This window comes from Lathyrus oleraceus, chromosome 1, assembly GCF_024323335.1.
Source record: "Lathyrus oleraceus cultivar Zhongwan6 chromosome 1, CAAS_Psat_ZW6_1.0, whole genome shotgun sequence".
Taxonomy (NCBI): Eukaryota; Viridiplantae; Streptophyta; class Magnoliopsida; order Fabales; family Fabaceae; genus Lathyrus; species Lathyrus oleraceus.
The window spans coordinates 222688819-222706597 of NC_066579.1; positions in this window are offsets into that span (position 1 = coordinate 222688819).

Below are 17779 nucleotides of genomic sequence, written 5' to 3' on the forward strand. Positions count from 1 at the left end.
AGGACCTTATTAGGGGGTGATATGGAACTCTGTGGGGAACAAACACCAAACAGACGCACATCAAACAACATTCACTTCTAACCACGGAAGGAAACATCTCTGGTGTGGAGAAGGAGAAGTCAGTCACTCTGGTGGGGAAGAAATCAACACATCTTCCTCAAAATTTCAAAACCAAACTAGGATCAGACAGAGCCTTAGCTGGGGAAGCTAAACACGGATAAGATCCACTGTAGAAGTAACCCTACTGGGGAAAACCAAGGCAAGATATGAAACTCTGTGGGGAATAACCACCAAACAAAAGTTCCAATAACCATCACATGTCCTCATACTGCTGGAGAAATAATCTCTGTCGAGGAGAAGAGAAACATCGCTCCACTGGGGATAGAAAATAAACATTTTCATCACCCGCTCTGCTAGGAGGAAACTATCCAAGAATGAGGAAGTAGAAACAAACAAGTTCCGATCAGGCAACTCCACTGAGGAAAGATCGCTGATGACGGAACCAGGGATAATCTGCAGGCGATCAGCTAGAGGTAACCTGCTGGTGATCAAACTGGGGAAGTCTAACGTGAATAACCCTGCTGAGGATGACCGGTAGGCAAACTTGCTGGAGATCAATACATGCGAATCCATTGGGGATAGGCTACAAACCAACTTGTTAAAAAAATCCAACTCATGCTAAGGATGTCCGCCTACTCTGCGGGAGATATCCAATCACAAACGAGGGAAGACCAACTTCCTCGAAGAGACAGCATATCTATTTATCAATCTATAAGGGATTTTAGGTCAATCCACACAAGGGATGACAACCATATAATTGATAACACATATGCTAGATCCAGACTCACTGGGGAGCTCGAAGACCGAGACCATACTTCAAACTTTCAGGGGATCTGGGTGGTGTACTACCTTCCTGCGCTCACTGAGGAGACGACCTGAAAGACGATGAAGAGGATACAAAGAATTCTAAGAATATGATTAAAATGCCTTACCCTTTTGGAAATCATACTATCCTTGGGAGAGCACTGAAGACGTTCCATTTATCCTTTGAGTCATTGTGAATGTTCATTTCGTTTAAAAACAGTTTATAAAAACTTTATTTATTTAAAAAAATGATATTCATCAATTAAAACATTCAAACATTTGTTGAACAAAAACAAATAAGAGTGCAAAGAATTGGATGAAGGCTCAAATTTATTTGATGGAATGGTAGTCTGTAAATGGCAAGACTCCATGGATCTTTACAAATTTGAAATTTGTGATATATATTGGAAAAGGGCTATATTGAACATAATGACCATTTCTCCACCAACTCTGAATCCAATGTATTTGAAGCTTCATTTGACGATGATTGAGCGAGAATCTTTGACAGAAGACGGTTGAAAAACAAAGTCTTGTCAGGATGCAGTTACTTGCCAAATCCCTAATTTTTGGCTAGATTGCCCCAGGGTGAGGTACTCAATCTAGCGGGATATATATTCATTTTTTATGTCTCTAACTTTTGTCTGAATCGCCCTTTCGGGTTTTCAATCCACTGAGACGCTCATTTTTGCCTAAGCCGCCCTTTCGGGTTTTCAACTTAGCGAGCTATTTTGCTTTTATTTTAGGCGAAGTATTTCTTGACTGCATCTGAAATCACAAGAAGAGTGAAATCCTCCCCATCCATAGTTGTAAGTATCAAAGCGCCACCTGAAAAGGCTCTCTTAACAACATATGGACCTTCATAGTTTTGAGTCCACTTGCCCTTGGAATCGGGCGCGAAAGACAAGACTTTATTGAGCACGAGGTCACCTTCTCGGAACACACGAGGCTTGACCTTCTTATCAAAGGCTTTCTTCATCCTTTGCTGTTATAACTGACCATGGCACATGGCAGTCAATCTCTTTTCTTCTATTAAGTTCAACTGGTCATAACGACTCTAAACCCATTCAGCCTCAGTCAACTTAGCTTCCATCAAGACTCTCATTGATGGGATCTTAACTTCCACTGGGAGCACGGCCTCCATGCCATATAAAAGGGAGAAAGGGGTTTCCCATGTTGAAGTGCGAACGGATCTATGATAACCATGCCAATCTTTGTACGTAACAACCATCTTCTGGATAATCTTCTTGATATTCTTATTAGCAGCTTCAACAACCCCATTCACCTTGGGTCTATAAGGAGAAGAATTATGATGTGCAATCTTGAACTCGCTACACAGCTCTTTCATCATCTTGTTGTTCAAGTTAGATCCATTTTCAATAATGATCTTGTCTGGCACACCATAACGGAATATGAGTTAATTCTTGATAAACTTCACAACCACCTGCCTGGTCACGTTTGCATATGACGTTGCTTCAACCCACTTGGTGAAGTAATCAATTGCTACGAGAATAAACCTGTGGCCGTTGGATGCCTTTGACTCTATCATGCCAATCATGTCAATTCCCCACATAGAGAAAGGCCATGGTGATGAAATCACATTCAGAAATGTCGGAGGAATATGAATCTTATCCGCATAAATCTGACACTTGTGGAATTTCTTCACATACTTGCAGTAGTCATACTCCATTGTCAGCAAATAGTAGCTTGATCTCAACATCTTCTTTGCCATGGCATGTCCATTGGAATGAGTACCAAATGAACCCTCATGGACTTCAGTCATCAACAGGTCTGCTTCGTGTCTATCCACGAATCTGAGCAAAACCATGTCGAAATTCCTCTTATAAAGCACATCGCCATTGAGGTAGAAACTGCTAGATAGCCTCCTCAAAGTCTTCTTGTCTTTAACAGATGCCCCAGGTGGGTAAACCTGTCTCTGAAGAAAACATTTGATATCATAATACCATGGCTTATCATCCTTCACTTCTTCTACTGCAAATACATGAGCTGGTCTATCCAAGCGTATCACAGTGATATTGGGAACTTCATTCTAGAATTTCACCACAATCATAGAAGCAAGCGTAGCAAGCGCATCTGCCATCCGATTCTCATCTCGAGGAATATGATGGAAGTCAACCTCAATAAAGAACGTTGAAATCCTCCTCGCGTAATCTCTGTATGGGATGAGGCCAGGCTGATTCGTTTCCTATTTTCCCTTAATCTGATTAACAACAAGGGCCGAATCACCATAACATCAAGATGCTTGATCCTAAGATCAATACATTCTTCTAAACCCATAATACATGCCTCATACTCCGCCATATTATTTGTGCATTTGAAAGTTAGCCTTGTTGTAAAAGGAAAATGTGTGCCCTGAGGAGTAATAATTAATGCCCTAATACCATTTCCATATTAATTTACAGCACCATGAAACACCATGCTCAATCGGGAACCAGATTATGCCCTTCATCGAGCGTAGGCTCATGGCAATCTTTCATTTTCAAATACAGAATCTCCTCATCAGGGAAGTCGTACTGCACAGACTGATAATCCTCAATTGGTTGATGTGCCAAGTGGTCAGCCAAGATGCTACCTTTAATAGCCTTATGAACTCGATACTCAATATCATACTCAGACAACGGCATCTGCCAACGGGCAATCCTCCCAGTTAAAGCAGGCTTCTCAAAGATATACTTGATTGGATCCATTTTGGATATCAACCAAGTCGTATGATTTAACATATACTGGCGTAAGCACTTAGCAGCCCAAGCCAAAGCACATTATGTTTTCTCAAGCATTGAGTATCGAGACTCACAATCAGTGAACTTCTTACTCAGATAGTAGATAGCATACTCTTTCTTCCCTTATTCATCTTGATGACCCAGTACATAACCCATAGAGTCTTCAAGAACAATCAGATACATAATCAAGGGTCTCCCTTCCACAGGAGGAGAAGGAATCGGAGGCTCGGACAGATACTCTTTGATACTGTCAAAGGCCTTCTGGAAATCCTCGGTCCAATCATGACGCTGATCTTTCCGAAGGAGCTTGAATATTGGTGCACATGTGGGATATAAATCTGGAAATATAATTCAAGCGGCCAAGAAAACCTCGGACTTGCTTCTCAGTTTTAGGCGTAGGCATCTCTTGTATTGCTTTGACCTTGGCAGGATCAACTTCAATACCTCTTTCACTGACAATAAATCCCAATAATTTGCCGGAACAGACTCCAAATGTACACTTGTTAGGATTCAGACGGAGTTTGTACTTTCTCAAACGCTGAAAAAGCATCAACAAGTGCTCAACATGTTCAACTTTCGTTCTCGACTTCGCAATCATATCATTAACATATACCTCGATCTCCTTGTGCATCATATCATGAAACAAGATAGTCATAGCTCGTTGGTACGTGGCTCCGACATTCTTCAAACCAAAGGGCATCACTCGATAACAGAATGTTCCCCAAGGTGTGATGAATGTTGTCTTCTCCATATCCTCGGGTGCCATTTTAGTCTGGTTATAACCGGAAAATCCGTCCATAAACGAGAAGAATTGAATTTAGATGTATTATCTACCAACATATCAATGTGTGGTAGAGGAAAATCATCTTTCGGACTAGCTTTATTCAAGTCTTTATAGTCCACACACATTCGGACTTTTCCATCTTTCTTAGGCACGGGCACAATATTGGCCACCCATTGAGGATATGTAGAAGTCACCAGAAACCCCGCATCAATTTGCTTCTGAACTTCTTCTTTTATCTTTACTGCCATATCAGGATGAGTTCTTCTGAGCTTCTGCTTCACAGGAACACACTCAGGCTTCAAAGGCAAGAAATGTTGCACGATATCAGCATCCAGGTCAGGCATGTCTTCATATGACCAGGCAAAGACGTCGACATATTCTCGTAGCAACTCAATCAACCCCTTCTTAACAGACTCTTCAAGGAGTGCCCCAATCTTCACTTCACGAACACAATCTTCAGACCCTAAGTTGACTGTTTCCAGATTCTCAAGATGTGGCTGAATGACCTTCTCTTCGTACTCAAGAAGACTGGTAATCTCATTAGGAATCTCTTTAACATCATCTTCTTCTGCCTTAAATACAGGGAACTCAAAGTTGGGAGATGGTGTTGGATCATTATGTTCAATGGGTTTGATCAACCTGCATAATGATTTTAGATATAAAAGAGATTTTAGAATTCAAACAAGGAAAATCATTATTTAGATGAAAAGATTGATTTTATTCTATTTTTAGGGTTTTATGTGATCACCAATTTCATGCAAAAAGCAAAAAGTGAAAATAATTTGAAAAAACAAACATTTAACATGTAATTATTGAATGAATATCATTGTATTTATGTGCCAACAATGTCATCACTTCTCCTTTTGGCATGGGAGAAGGGTTTTTAAACAAAAATGAACATTACATGTACTTATGGACAACTGTTGGAACATCAACAGCAACCCAATTATTGCAGACTCCTCCAGGGATGACAAAGTCTCCAGAATCTTCCTCTGCATCTTCTTCCACTATAGCAGCAGCTTCCTGGTCTTCGACCGTGTGGATGAAACTACCACTCTGAAACAAACCGTGCTTGTTGAAAGTGCCTGAAGAGTACCTTATACCAGCCCGGGATTTATTGTCTTCCAGCTTAATCATTTGTCCTCAACCAGTAATTGCGCCATGCTCAATGGCCAACTTCGCATCATTGTAGGACGCAAATGAAGAAGTTCCTTTCTTAGAAGGCTCAGCAATAGACAAGGCTTGGAACGACGTCCCAACCTCATCCTCAGCATCAATGTAAGAAAAGGAAGACAAATGGCTTACCAAGAGAGCCTTCTCTCCCCCTACCACCACCAACTTCTTGTTCTTAATGAACTTCAACTTCTGGTGTAGAGTGGATGTCACAGCGCCTGCCTCGTGAATCCATGGTCTGCCTAACAAACAGCTATATGATGAGTGGATATCCATGACCTGGAAAGTGATTTGGAAATCACTAGGTCCTATCTTGATTGGGAGTTCAACTTCGCCAATCATAGTCTTACACGATCCATCAAAAGCTTCGACGACCACTCCACTTTGCCTCATGGGAGGCCCCTGGTATGAAAGTTTTACCAGAGTGGATTTTGGCAACACATTCAGCGACGATCCTGTGTCTACCAGCACATTAGACAAGGCATCATCCTTGCAGTTCCTTGAAATGTGAAGTGCCAAATTGAGGTCTTTTCCCTCTTCGGGAAGATCAGCATCACAGAAACTCAAGTTGTTACAAGCAGTAATGTTTGCAACAATGCTATCAAATTGCTCTATGGTGACGTCGTGATCCACGTATGGCACGTCCAACACCTTCTGCAAAGCTTCTCGGTGTGGCTCGGAGTTCATCAACAAAGACAACACAGATATCTTTGAAGGCGTTTGTAGCAGTTGATCTACAACATTATATTCACTCCTCTTGATGAGCCTCAGCATCTCATCACAATCCTCTTTCAACATGCCATTCTGGCCAGCAGGGACAGGAGCTCTAACAGTTACGGAAATTCTATCAACAACAAGTGCCGGATTCGGAGAAGAAGAAGAATTCCCCACCGAACGGGCGACACTATCAACAACATTAGTTCTTCTTATGTCAGCCTTGGATTTCGGCGGCGCCGAAAAAACATGACCACTATGGGTCAAGCCACTGACATCATCAATATTCACAACAGAAGTGGAGGGTAAAGGCACTTCCTTCCCATCTTCTAATGCAACTGCATTATAACGATAGGGAACAGCCTTGTCGGAAGAGTATGGAACAGGGACAGCTGGCTTAATGATGAGAGTAGGAGAAGTCTTCTGCTTGCTGCCATCATATCTGATAACAACAGGCTCAGGTATTCTAAATACGGGGGATATAACATTAACTTCATCCTCATCAAGATTCCTAAGTATCTCGATCACGCCCTGATCCAGCATTTCTTGGATGTCTTTTCTGACTTGACGACATCCCCTCTCATTGACAGTGCAAACACGACAACTGTCATGGTCATGCTCGTAGTGACTGTATCCACATAACAGTCTATGCATCTCGACCAAAGATTGTCGGATATGGATGACATATCTGACCTTGTACTTGCCAGGGCAACCCTGAACCATATTAACAGCAGATTTCCCATGCTCGGGCAATGGGTTCTTCTTCACATTAGGACATATGTCCTCGAAAAACAAAATATCGCTTATAACAAGGTCTTGAACCTTGGTCTTGAGAGGGTAACAGTTCTCCATATCATGTCCGGGAGCACCAGAATGATAAACACAGTGAAGCTCAGGCTTATACACTACGCTAAATAAGGGAAAAGAGGGCGCTTTTTTTGGTCTATAACAGCGCTTTAAAGCGCCCTCTAATCTGGCGCTGGCATAGGTAAAGACAACGCTTTTTTTCCTGGTGAAAGCGCTCTCTAAAGTGGCTCTTTAAGCCCTTTGAGGGCCACTTTAGAGGGCGCTTTTTAAAGAAAGCGCCCTCTAAAGTGGAAACTTTTAAGGGTTTAGAGGGCGCTTTTACTGGAAAGCGCCCTCTAAAGTGGAAACTTTTAAGGGTTTAGAGGGCGGTTTTACTGGAAAGCGCCCTCTAAAGTGGAAATTTAAAGGGTTTAGAGGGCGCTTATTTTGGAAAGCGCCCTCTAAAGTGGGTGGTTATTTAAATTTTTTTTTTTAAAAAGCGCTATATTTATTTATTTATTTTAGACAACCTGTATATTGAAGCAGTACACCTAAAACTGTATAATTTGAAGCCCTTTTTCACACATTGCATTCAACAAGCCTTATATACAACAGTCCATACATATACAACAATCCACTGATATATAATCTTTTAACTTCTAAAGATTCTAAATATACAACCAATTCATAACTTAAAAAGAAATAAAACTAAGTAGCAAAAGCATCTCTGAGATGTATGTTTTTTTGCTAGCCGCAGTCTTCTTAGCAACAACCTCTTTTTGTTCAATATCAATAGCATGAACCTAAAATATCATAAAATTAGTTAGGTGAAGTATAAGATCAAGAATTAACATTTTCTATGCATAAATATCATATAATTGTGTTTATACCTTTTTTTTTGATGCAACTGACTCGCCTTTTATCCGACCATCCATTGCCCGCCTTTAAGTTGTACAACTTTAATACCGTAGACAATCTTGTGAATTTAGTGCAACCATCATACAAAGGTTTCTCTGCATCACTTACCAACCTCTCAAACATTTCGGGACAATCCTTAAGATCTCCTTCAAGTGCTTCTGCAATCTCTTCAACTCGATCACAATCGTATGTATCTGCGCCACTATAGTTTGAGGCATAGGTCGTACTATCCCCCGGTTCAACATTCTCGTTACTTTTCTCACCATGCAAATTCCAACATGTATAACTTCGATCAATTCCATGCCTCATTAGATGCGATGTCAACTGAACTACGTCAACCCGTTTCCCATAACAACAACCCAAGCAAGGACATATCATTCTACTGGGGTCTTCGGCGTGCGCAATGGCAAACTTAACGAATTCTGATACCCCATTCTCGTACTCTCTCGACAATCGATTGGAAGACATCCATGTATTATCCATTACTAATTAGAATAAACAAAAAACAATTTCAGAAGAGAAACCAAAAATGGGATGAGACAAAACAATTTCGCTTTATTGAGTTAGTCTCTGTGCAGGGCATTCATGTCTCCAACAACAACCCAAAACCAAAACAATTTTGGTTTATTGAGTTAGTTTCTCAACATTTTCAGATATCTCTGACTTCAATAGCATGAGAATGTATGAACCATGCATTAAGCATTAGTGGTATGCACTAATTTGTAGCATAGTTATATATCATCATATAGTTTTTACAAAAGATAAACATTGACTAGAAAATATATATGTAGAATTGTATAATGGTCTAACTGAAAGCTAACAGAAGAATAGTCGACTCTAATTTACTCTATCAAATAACATCCATACCTAAACTTCTTAAGTTACTAGCTACGCTATGTATGCTAGAATAAATACACTCATAAGCTGTATAGTGTACCTTTGATTGGTAGAAGGTGTTTTAGATATTGCTGCCTCCTTTTTCTACATCGAGAAACAAATGGAACAGTTGGTGAAATTTAACCCATAATGCCTAGTCTCCATTGCTAGCATTGCAACACAATAATTATTGTTGAGAATACTCAATAAATGTATGAACCAAGAAAATGAAACCAAAAATGAACAATAGCGAACGTCAGAAGAGAAACCAAGTAATATGAAGATTAGAAAAATACCTATGGTGTCAAAATCGAACAGCTAACAACGAATTAATAGAAGGAGGAAACGTCGTAGATCTAACAGAGGTGGAAGGAGAACGCCTTAGAAGTAGCGAAAATCGTAGCAGTGAGAACCCTAACGTGAAAAAGAACGAAAATAACAGAGAGTGAAATAACAAATAATGCCTAGTCTCCATTGATAGCATTGCAACATAATAATTATTGTTGAGAATACTCAATAAATGTATGAACCAAGAAAAATGAAACCAAAAATGAACAATAGCGAACGTCAGAAGAGAAACCAAGTAATATGAAGATTAGAAAAATACCTATGGTGTCAAAATCGAACAGCTAACAACGAATTAATAGAAGGAGGAAACATCGTAGATCTAACAGAGGTGGAAGGCGAACGCCTTAGAAGTAGCGAAAATCGTAGCAGTGAGAACCCTAACGTGAAAAAGAACGAAAATAACAGAGAGTGAAATAACAAAACGCGCAGTATGTTATAATTTTAATGTTTACTAAAGGGGACCTTAGAGGGCGCTTGTGGAAAAAAAGCGTCCTCTAAAGGGGGCCTAAGAGGGCGCTTATGAAAGCGCTCTCTAAGGCTTTCCAAAAGCGCTTTATAAACTGGAAATGCACATGGACTTATAGAGCGCTTTTTAAAAGTGCCCTCTAAGGATAACCTTCGAGGGCGCTTTCTAAAAAGCGCCCTGTATTGTTGTCCCTCTATCTCCTCCTTATTTTTTCGCTTCACCTTAGAGGGCGCTTTATTACAAAAGCGCCCTCTAAAGTGCGCTGTCTATTCCAGTTGTTCGCTCCTTAATTTTTCGCTTCACTTTAGAATGCGCTTTTGTAATAAAGCGCCCTCTAAGGTGCGCTGTCTATTCCAGTTTATGTGCCAACAATGTCATCACTTCTCCTTTTGGCATGGAAGAAGGGTTTTTAAACAAAAATGAACATTACATGTACTTATGGGCAACTGTTGGAACATCAACAGCAACCCAATTATTGCAGACTCCTCCAGGGATGACAAAGTCTCCAGAATCTTCCTCTGCATCTTCTTCCACTATAGCAGCAGCTTCCTGGTCTTCGACCATGTGGATGAAACTACCACTCTGAAACAAACCGTGCTTGTTGAAAGTGCCTGAAGAGTACCTTATGCTAGCCCGGGATTTATTATCTTCCAGCTTAATCATTTGTCCTCAACCAGTAATTGCGCCATGCTCAATGGCCAACTTCGCATCATTGTAGGACGCAAATGAAGAAGTTCCTTTCTTAGAAGGCTCAACAATAGACAAGGCTTGGAACGACGTCCCAACCTCATCCTCAGCATCAATGTAAGAAAAGGAAGACAAATGGCTTACCAAGAGAGCCTTCTCTCCCCCTACCACCACCAACTTCTTGTTCTTAATGAACTTCAACTTCTGGTGTAGAGTGGATGTCACGACGCCTGCCTCGTGAATCCATGGTCTGCCTAGCAAACAGCTATATGATGGGTGGATATCCATGACCTGGAAAGTGATTTGGAAATCACTAGGTCCTATCTTGATTGGGAGTTCAACTTCGCCAATCACAGTCTTACGCGATCCATCAAAAGCTTTGACGACCACTCCACTCTGCCTCATGGGAGGCCCCTGGTATGAAAGTTTTACCAGAGTGGATTTTGGCAACACATTCAGCGACGATCCTGTGTCTACCAGCACATTAGACAAGGCATCATCCTTGCAGTTCCTTGAAATGTGAAGTGCCAAATTGTGGTCTTTTCCCTCTTCGGGAAGATCAGCATCACAGAAGCTCAAGTTGTTACAAGCAGTAATGTTTGCAACAATGCTATCAAATTGCTATATGGTCACGTTGTGATCCACGTATTCCACGTCCAACACCTTCTGCAAAGCTTCTCGGTGTGGCTCGGAGTTCATCAACAAAGACAACAAGATATCTTTGAAGGCGTTTGTAGCAGTTGATCTACAACATTATATTCACTCCTCTTGATGAGTCTCAACATGTCATCACAATCCTCTTTCAACATGCCATTCTGGCCAGCAGGGACAGGAGCTCTAACAGTTACGGAAGGTCTATCAACAACAAGTGCCGGATTCGGAGAAGAAGAAGAATTCCCCATCGAACGGGCGACACTATCAACAACATCAGTTCTTCTGTTGTCAGCCTTGGATTTCGGCGGCGCCGAAAAAACATGACCACTATGGGTCAAGCCACTGACATCATCAATATTCACAACAGAAGTGTAGGGTAAAGGCACTTCCTTCCCATCTTCTAATGCAACTGCATTATAACGATAGGGAACAGCCTTGTCGGAAGAGTATGGAACAGGGCCAGTTGGCTTAATGATGAGAGTAGGAGAAGTCTTTTGCTTGCTGCCATCATATCTGATAACAACAGGCTCAGGTATTCTAAATACGGGGGATATAACATTAACTTCATCCTCATCACGATTCCTAAGTATCTCGATCACGCCCTGATCCAGCATTTCTTGGATGTCTTTTCTGACTTGACGACATCCCCTCTCATTGACAGTGCAAACACGACAACTGTCATGGTCATGCTCGTAGTGACTGTATCCACATAACAGTCTATGCATCTCGACCAAAGATTGTCGGATATGGCTGACATATCTGACCTTGTACTTGCCAGGGCAACCCTGAACCATATTAACAGCAGATTTCCCATGCTCGGGCAATGGGTTCTTCTTCACATTAGGACATACGTCCTCGAAAAACAAAATATCGCTTATAACAAGGTCTTGAACCTTGGTCTTGAGAGGGTAACAGTTCTCCATATCATGTCCGGGAGCACCAGAATGATAAACACAGTGAAGCTCGGGCTTATACCACCACTGAGGGTTGGTTGGTATAACTGGTGGGTCACGTGGAGTAATCAGCTTCCGTTCAATCAATGAAGGATATAGCTCTACATAAGTCATTCGAATAGGATCAAAACTGACCCCTTTCCTATCATAGCTAGTGCTGGTTTGATTGTTGTTTCGAGGTTGGTAGGCCTGCTGTGGTGGACGATGTTGTTGTTGCTGATACTGCTGATGTTGCTGTTACTGGTTTCTGGCGGGATGCACAGTCTTCCTCTTCATAGAGGGTCTTCTTGGTTTAGCATGGGAGGACACAACATGCGCCTCTCCATCTTTCTTCTTGGTAAACGCCCCATAACGTTTGGCAGAAAAGCCTTCTTCTCTGGTCAGGCGCCCTTCCCTGACTCCCTCTTCTAAACGTATCCCCATGTTCACCATCTCGGTGAAATCAGAGGGAGCGCTAGCAATTATCCGCTTGTAGTAGAAAGAGCTTAAAGTTTTGAGAAAGATCTTCGTCATTTCTTTCTCTTTGAGCGGGGGCACAATTTGTGCAACCAATTCACGTTACCTCTGGGCGTACTCCTTGAATGTTTCTTTCTCCTTCTAGGACATGGCCCTCAGTTGGTCCCTATCGGGAGCCGTATCAACATTATACTTGTACTTCTTGACGAAGGCTTCGCCAAGATCGTTGAAGGAGCGGACGTTCGCACTACCCAAACCCATGTACCATCTTAAAGCGGCACCGGGCAGGCTGTCTTGGAAGTAGTGGATTAGGAGTTGATCGTTGTTGGTCTATCGATTAAATCATAAGCTATGAGATACATTGAAATTTTCGAGTCGCCACCGCACTTTTATTTATCCAAAGGATTGGCTAAAAAGCGAACAAAAGCCTAAGAAGTTTTACACGTAGAAAACTAATAAAAAGATCAGAGATTCTGGGTAAGGGGTAAATTACGCAATGGGAAGGTGTTAGGCACCCACTACGTCCTAGGTACTCCTAGGGAGCCCTTTTCACACTTGTTGTAAAAGATGTTATTTGTTATGACATAAAGATTGTGCAAACATGATTGGGATGATAAGAAAAGAATATACAAGTTATTAGATTATTGGGTTCGAACGGATGAACCCGTTGCCTACGTACCTTCCATCAAAGGTAAGGATCAGAACGCCGTAGTTCGGCTAAAAGATTTCCAAAAGTGGGTTAGGTTCAATTTTAAACACAAACCCTAGGTCTTACGTTATCCACGGGAGAAAACTCAACCTTATACAGACAACAACGTCCACCATGTGAGAACAGCTTCAACTTGCCAGGGAGGGGTTAACCCTATAATAGGCAAGGAAGACTTACAATTCAATCACTAAAGACAGAAGGTGAGATTAACATCAACCACTAAGATAAATCAAACCTATAGCTCATGTATGAAAAGATTAATGGACAAAGCCAAAACAAGTGAATGGGTGGAATTACTGATTATGATTATAAAAATGGAGTCAAAGTATGATTAAGATCAATTCAAATAAGTGTTATGAAAATGAAGTTTGAAAAAGGTCAAGGACTTGAGTCCAGGTTTTTAGTTAGAAAACATGAAGATGTTTGCACAACACTTATGTCAAGTTTAAAAGATAAAGTGTGAAAAGTCTAGGACATAATGAATGATGAATGGATGAGGGATGGATAGTAAAACTTCTTAGAAGGGTTCACTTCTTGAAATCATATAGCAGATGATTCAAGTGTGTCCTTTGGAATAGCAATTAATAATAACAAACAAGCAAAGCAAGCAAAAGCGGATATCGGATGCCAATCAATGGTCTTATACCAATCTCCTAAAACAAAACGGGATATCAGAAGCCACTCAATGGTCTTACACTAATCTCCACAGGCAAGGAAATAAAAAGCGGATACCGGATACCAATAGATGGATTTACACCAGTCTCCTAAAACAGAAATGGATATCAGATGCCACTCAATGGACTTACACTAATCTCCACAGAAGAAAACAAGAATGAAACATGGAAGTCAACTGCCAATCTATCTGGACTTAGGTTAACTCCACAGTATGGTCCTAGGAAATCCAATGCCACATCACTGGGACTTACAATGGATCCTCACATACAAAAACAAAAGCAACAATATGATCACAGGAATGCAAATGCCAACTTACAGGGACTTATAATTGCAACCTCTCATACAAACAGATGAAACAAACTATGATCACAGGAAAGCAGATGCCAACTTACAGGGACTTATAACTGCAACCTCACATACAAACAGATGAACAAACTATGATCACAGGAAAGCAGATGCCAACTTACAGGGACTTATAACTGCAACCTCACATACAAATCAAACAGATCAAATTATGATCACAGGATAACAGATGCCAACTTACAGGGACTTATAACTGTATCCTCACATACACACAGATAAACAGAAAATATGAGTGACCAATGAGGTCTTACACTCTATCCTTCCATATCACAGGAGCAAATGCCAAAGCAATGGACTTACAATTGTCCTCAACGGGCAAACAACAAATGATAACATCACACAACAGATGAGATGATCATGCACTAATGGCAATTGATGATGATGATAAATGCATAGCATATAGGCAAACAAGTGCACATGAAGCAATCAATCAATCAATGAATATCAAACAGCACACTCTATAGCCAAACAATGGGGGCTCACACAAGAGGGTTTGACTTTGAAAGTCTACTGTAATGGGTAAAGGTCGCTCTTAACCTGGCCATTGAGGGGCTCAGGTGAAGCAGATGAATAGGAAATGAGGGGTGCGCCTCATTGCTTCTATCTCAAATCAGAGAGAGCATCAAAGAAAGTGTGGGAGTTCAGAAAGTAGGAACTCTCTCCACATTATTGACTCGATTAGATCTTGGGGTATTTATCTCATTGCTTCAACCAGGTACTGGGAGCAAAGAGAGGACACACTGAATAGTGGGGGATAGATTACTTATCCCTACCTTCCACCAATTGCCTTATTTGAAGGACTTTCCTGCTTAGGACAAAATTAAACAAACACAGGCATTGCCTCTTAAGGAGGACTTCAGACAGTTTGCCCGGTCAAATAACAGACCGGGTCTCCAGACTACATGAAGAAGAAGTAATTATACCTCAAAGCAAATGCTAAATAGCAAAGCAAGCAAGTTCAATGAACTTAAGCAACTAAAGTACTTGGTTTTGAAGAAATTATGATGCAGTGTTGTTTTGGTGATTATGAGTGCCAACAGATGGTGCTTATACTTTATGTTGATGAATCCTCGAGGTAAACCAGCTCAAAACCACACATGTGAGCTTGAACTAACCTTTGCCAATGTTGAACTCGGTGAAAAGCAGAGCGAGAAAAAGTTGTTACAGCAAGGGAATGGGGGTTCAAAAAACTTCCTAAAGTTGTCCTAGTGAAGAAACCATGAAGAATTACTCGAAGGCTTTCAAGGTTTTGTGCAGAAAACCAATTTGGTCAAAATGCACAAGGAGAGAGTGAGGTTTTTTTTTTGGTCTGTGGCTGCAGTGTCTAGGGTTTAATCTGGCAGAAAATCACTTTATATATGTCTGTTTTATCTCTACTAATCAAATGCTAAACTGGTTTAGTCTTGGTGGAGTGATTTGCATTTTTGCTAATTATGTCCAAATGAAGTGGAGGTGTGTTTTTGCTGAGGATTTGGGCTGGGCACAGGCTGCAGAAGGACAACATGTTTTGCTGTTTTTGGTTATACATGTACTGCTGTACTTTGTTTTCCTTTATTTGAAGCCAAATGCCAATTTTCAAGTTTTTGCATTTTGGTTAAATATGATGGTGTAATGGTGGTATGGTTATGATTTTAGGCTTGGAACAAATCATAAATGATATATGGAACATTTCCCAATTGGCCAATTTAAGAAAAAGTCAAAAACTCAAAAAGTCAAACTTGAGTCAAACTTAATTTTAAATGAAAAAGGTCCAAAAATGCCATTTTGAATGGTAAGGTTTTAGGTCATGAAATTTATATTTTTGGAAAGAGGATGCAAAATGTGGTTTGTAGGAAAAAACCCCACCAAATTTGGCCTTATGGTTTGAGAGATATGGCTTGTTGAAGTTCAAAAATTGGTGAAAATGATTTGATCATATCTTGACAACCACACATGGGATTTGGGTGTTCTTGGACTTTTTGAAAATGGGAAGACAAGATCTTCAACTTTCATGTTGGGCAAAAAATCATTTGGAGCTTGTATCATGATGTAAGTTTAAGATCAAGAAGTTTCCATTTTTAGCAGTTGAAATTACAGGTCCACTTGCTATTTCTGAAAAATTTTCTGATTGGCTTGATTTTCTTCCATGATGAGGTTGAACATGATAGAGGAGGATTATACAAGCATGAATGAACTCTTTCAGATCAATTCTATCCATCAAATCATTGATTAAATCAACTGTTGACCAAGTTTGACTATCTGTTGACTTTTCTAGGGTTTTGGACTGATTGAACTTCTTCTGATGATTTCCAAACCCTAATTCCTTGAGAACTTGACTTCACATGATGTCTCAAGTTGTATGAACCTTTGATTAATGATCATGATGCCCAAATTCCACAAGAATGGCCATCATCCATTGCTTTGACTGATCAATGACTGACTTTGACCTAATTTCTGATGATTGCTTCAACTGCAAGCAACAAGGTTAGACTGACAATATTTTTGTACTTTTTGAATGATAAACATATGAAAGCAAAGATATACAAATGCAAAGTATGCTTGGTGATCAAGAAACAAACCCACAAGGCAATCTATCCACTAGAAGGGGACAAAGGCATGCAATGATCCTTGAGGTTATGATATGAATGATATGGGCCATGAGGGATCTTAGGGCCCAAAATTGGGGTCTTACAGATGCCCCTATTTAAGGTCATTCTAGCCGGAGAAGTGAAGTTTAGAAATCTTCATCTCGACGCGGTAGAATGGGCTTAAATAACAGTAATGAGACAAATTTTGGTCCCTAAGAGACCTCATGATGCAGATGTATGCATGCAAAAGACACAAACTCTGTGGGGAATATGATTCACACAGAAGAAAAGACGATCCGTCGGAGTAATACACTCACCAGGAACAGAGACTCTAACAAGACTCTATGGGGATAATAAAAGAAAAAGAAAAGCGTGGACAATACACGACTACAAACTGGGGAAAAACAAAACTAACATAACGTGATCAAAACACGACTCTGATTAGAAGAAAACAGAAAAACGGACTGGAGAACTCACTGGGGAGTGAAGAACTCACACTGGGGAAAAGATTTCCAAACGGAAAATAAATCCATTGGAGAGACACAAGCTGACTTCTGAGGAGAAGCAAAAGAAAACTCCACTGGGGAAGTAACAAAGAAATGAGATGTTACCAAGCATACGGGTAACAAACTCGGGAAAATCTGACTCCACAGGGGGACCGAGGTCATAATGGGGAGCAGAAAGGAGGGAACACCAAGGATACCGGTTACTGGGCATATAATAGGTGACCGACCAAAGCGTGAATTGGATTTCACTTCCAAAACACTCATCATCCTGAAGAGAACTAGAAAAAGCAAACTTGCTTAAAGGATGGACATTCAATTCCACAAGGAATATGAATCTTACTCTGAGGGGAAAACAATCAAAAGATCGACTCAAGAGTGAACGAGATATAATATCCATTACCGTCAGAACGTGGATAGAATACTCAGATGAGACATATTATTCATTACCGGCAGACCGTGAATAACATACTCGAAAGGAAAATTATCCTGAACCGGTTACTGGGTTGTTTATAGGATAAAATCCGAAAACGTGAATTGGTTTT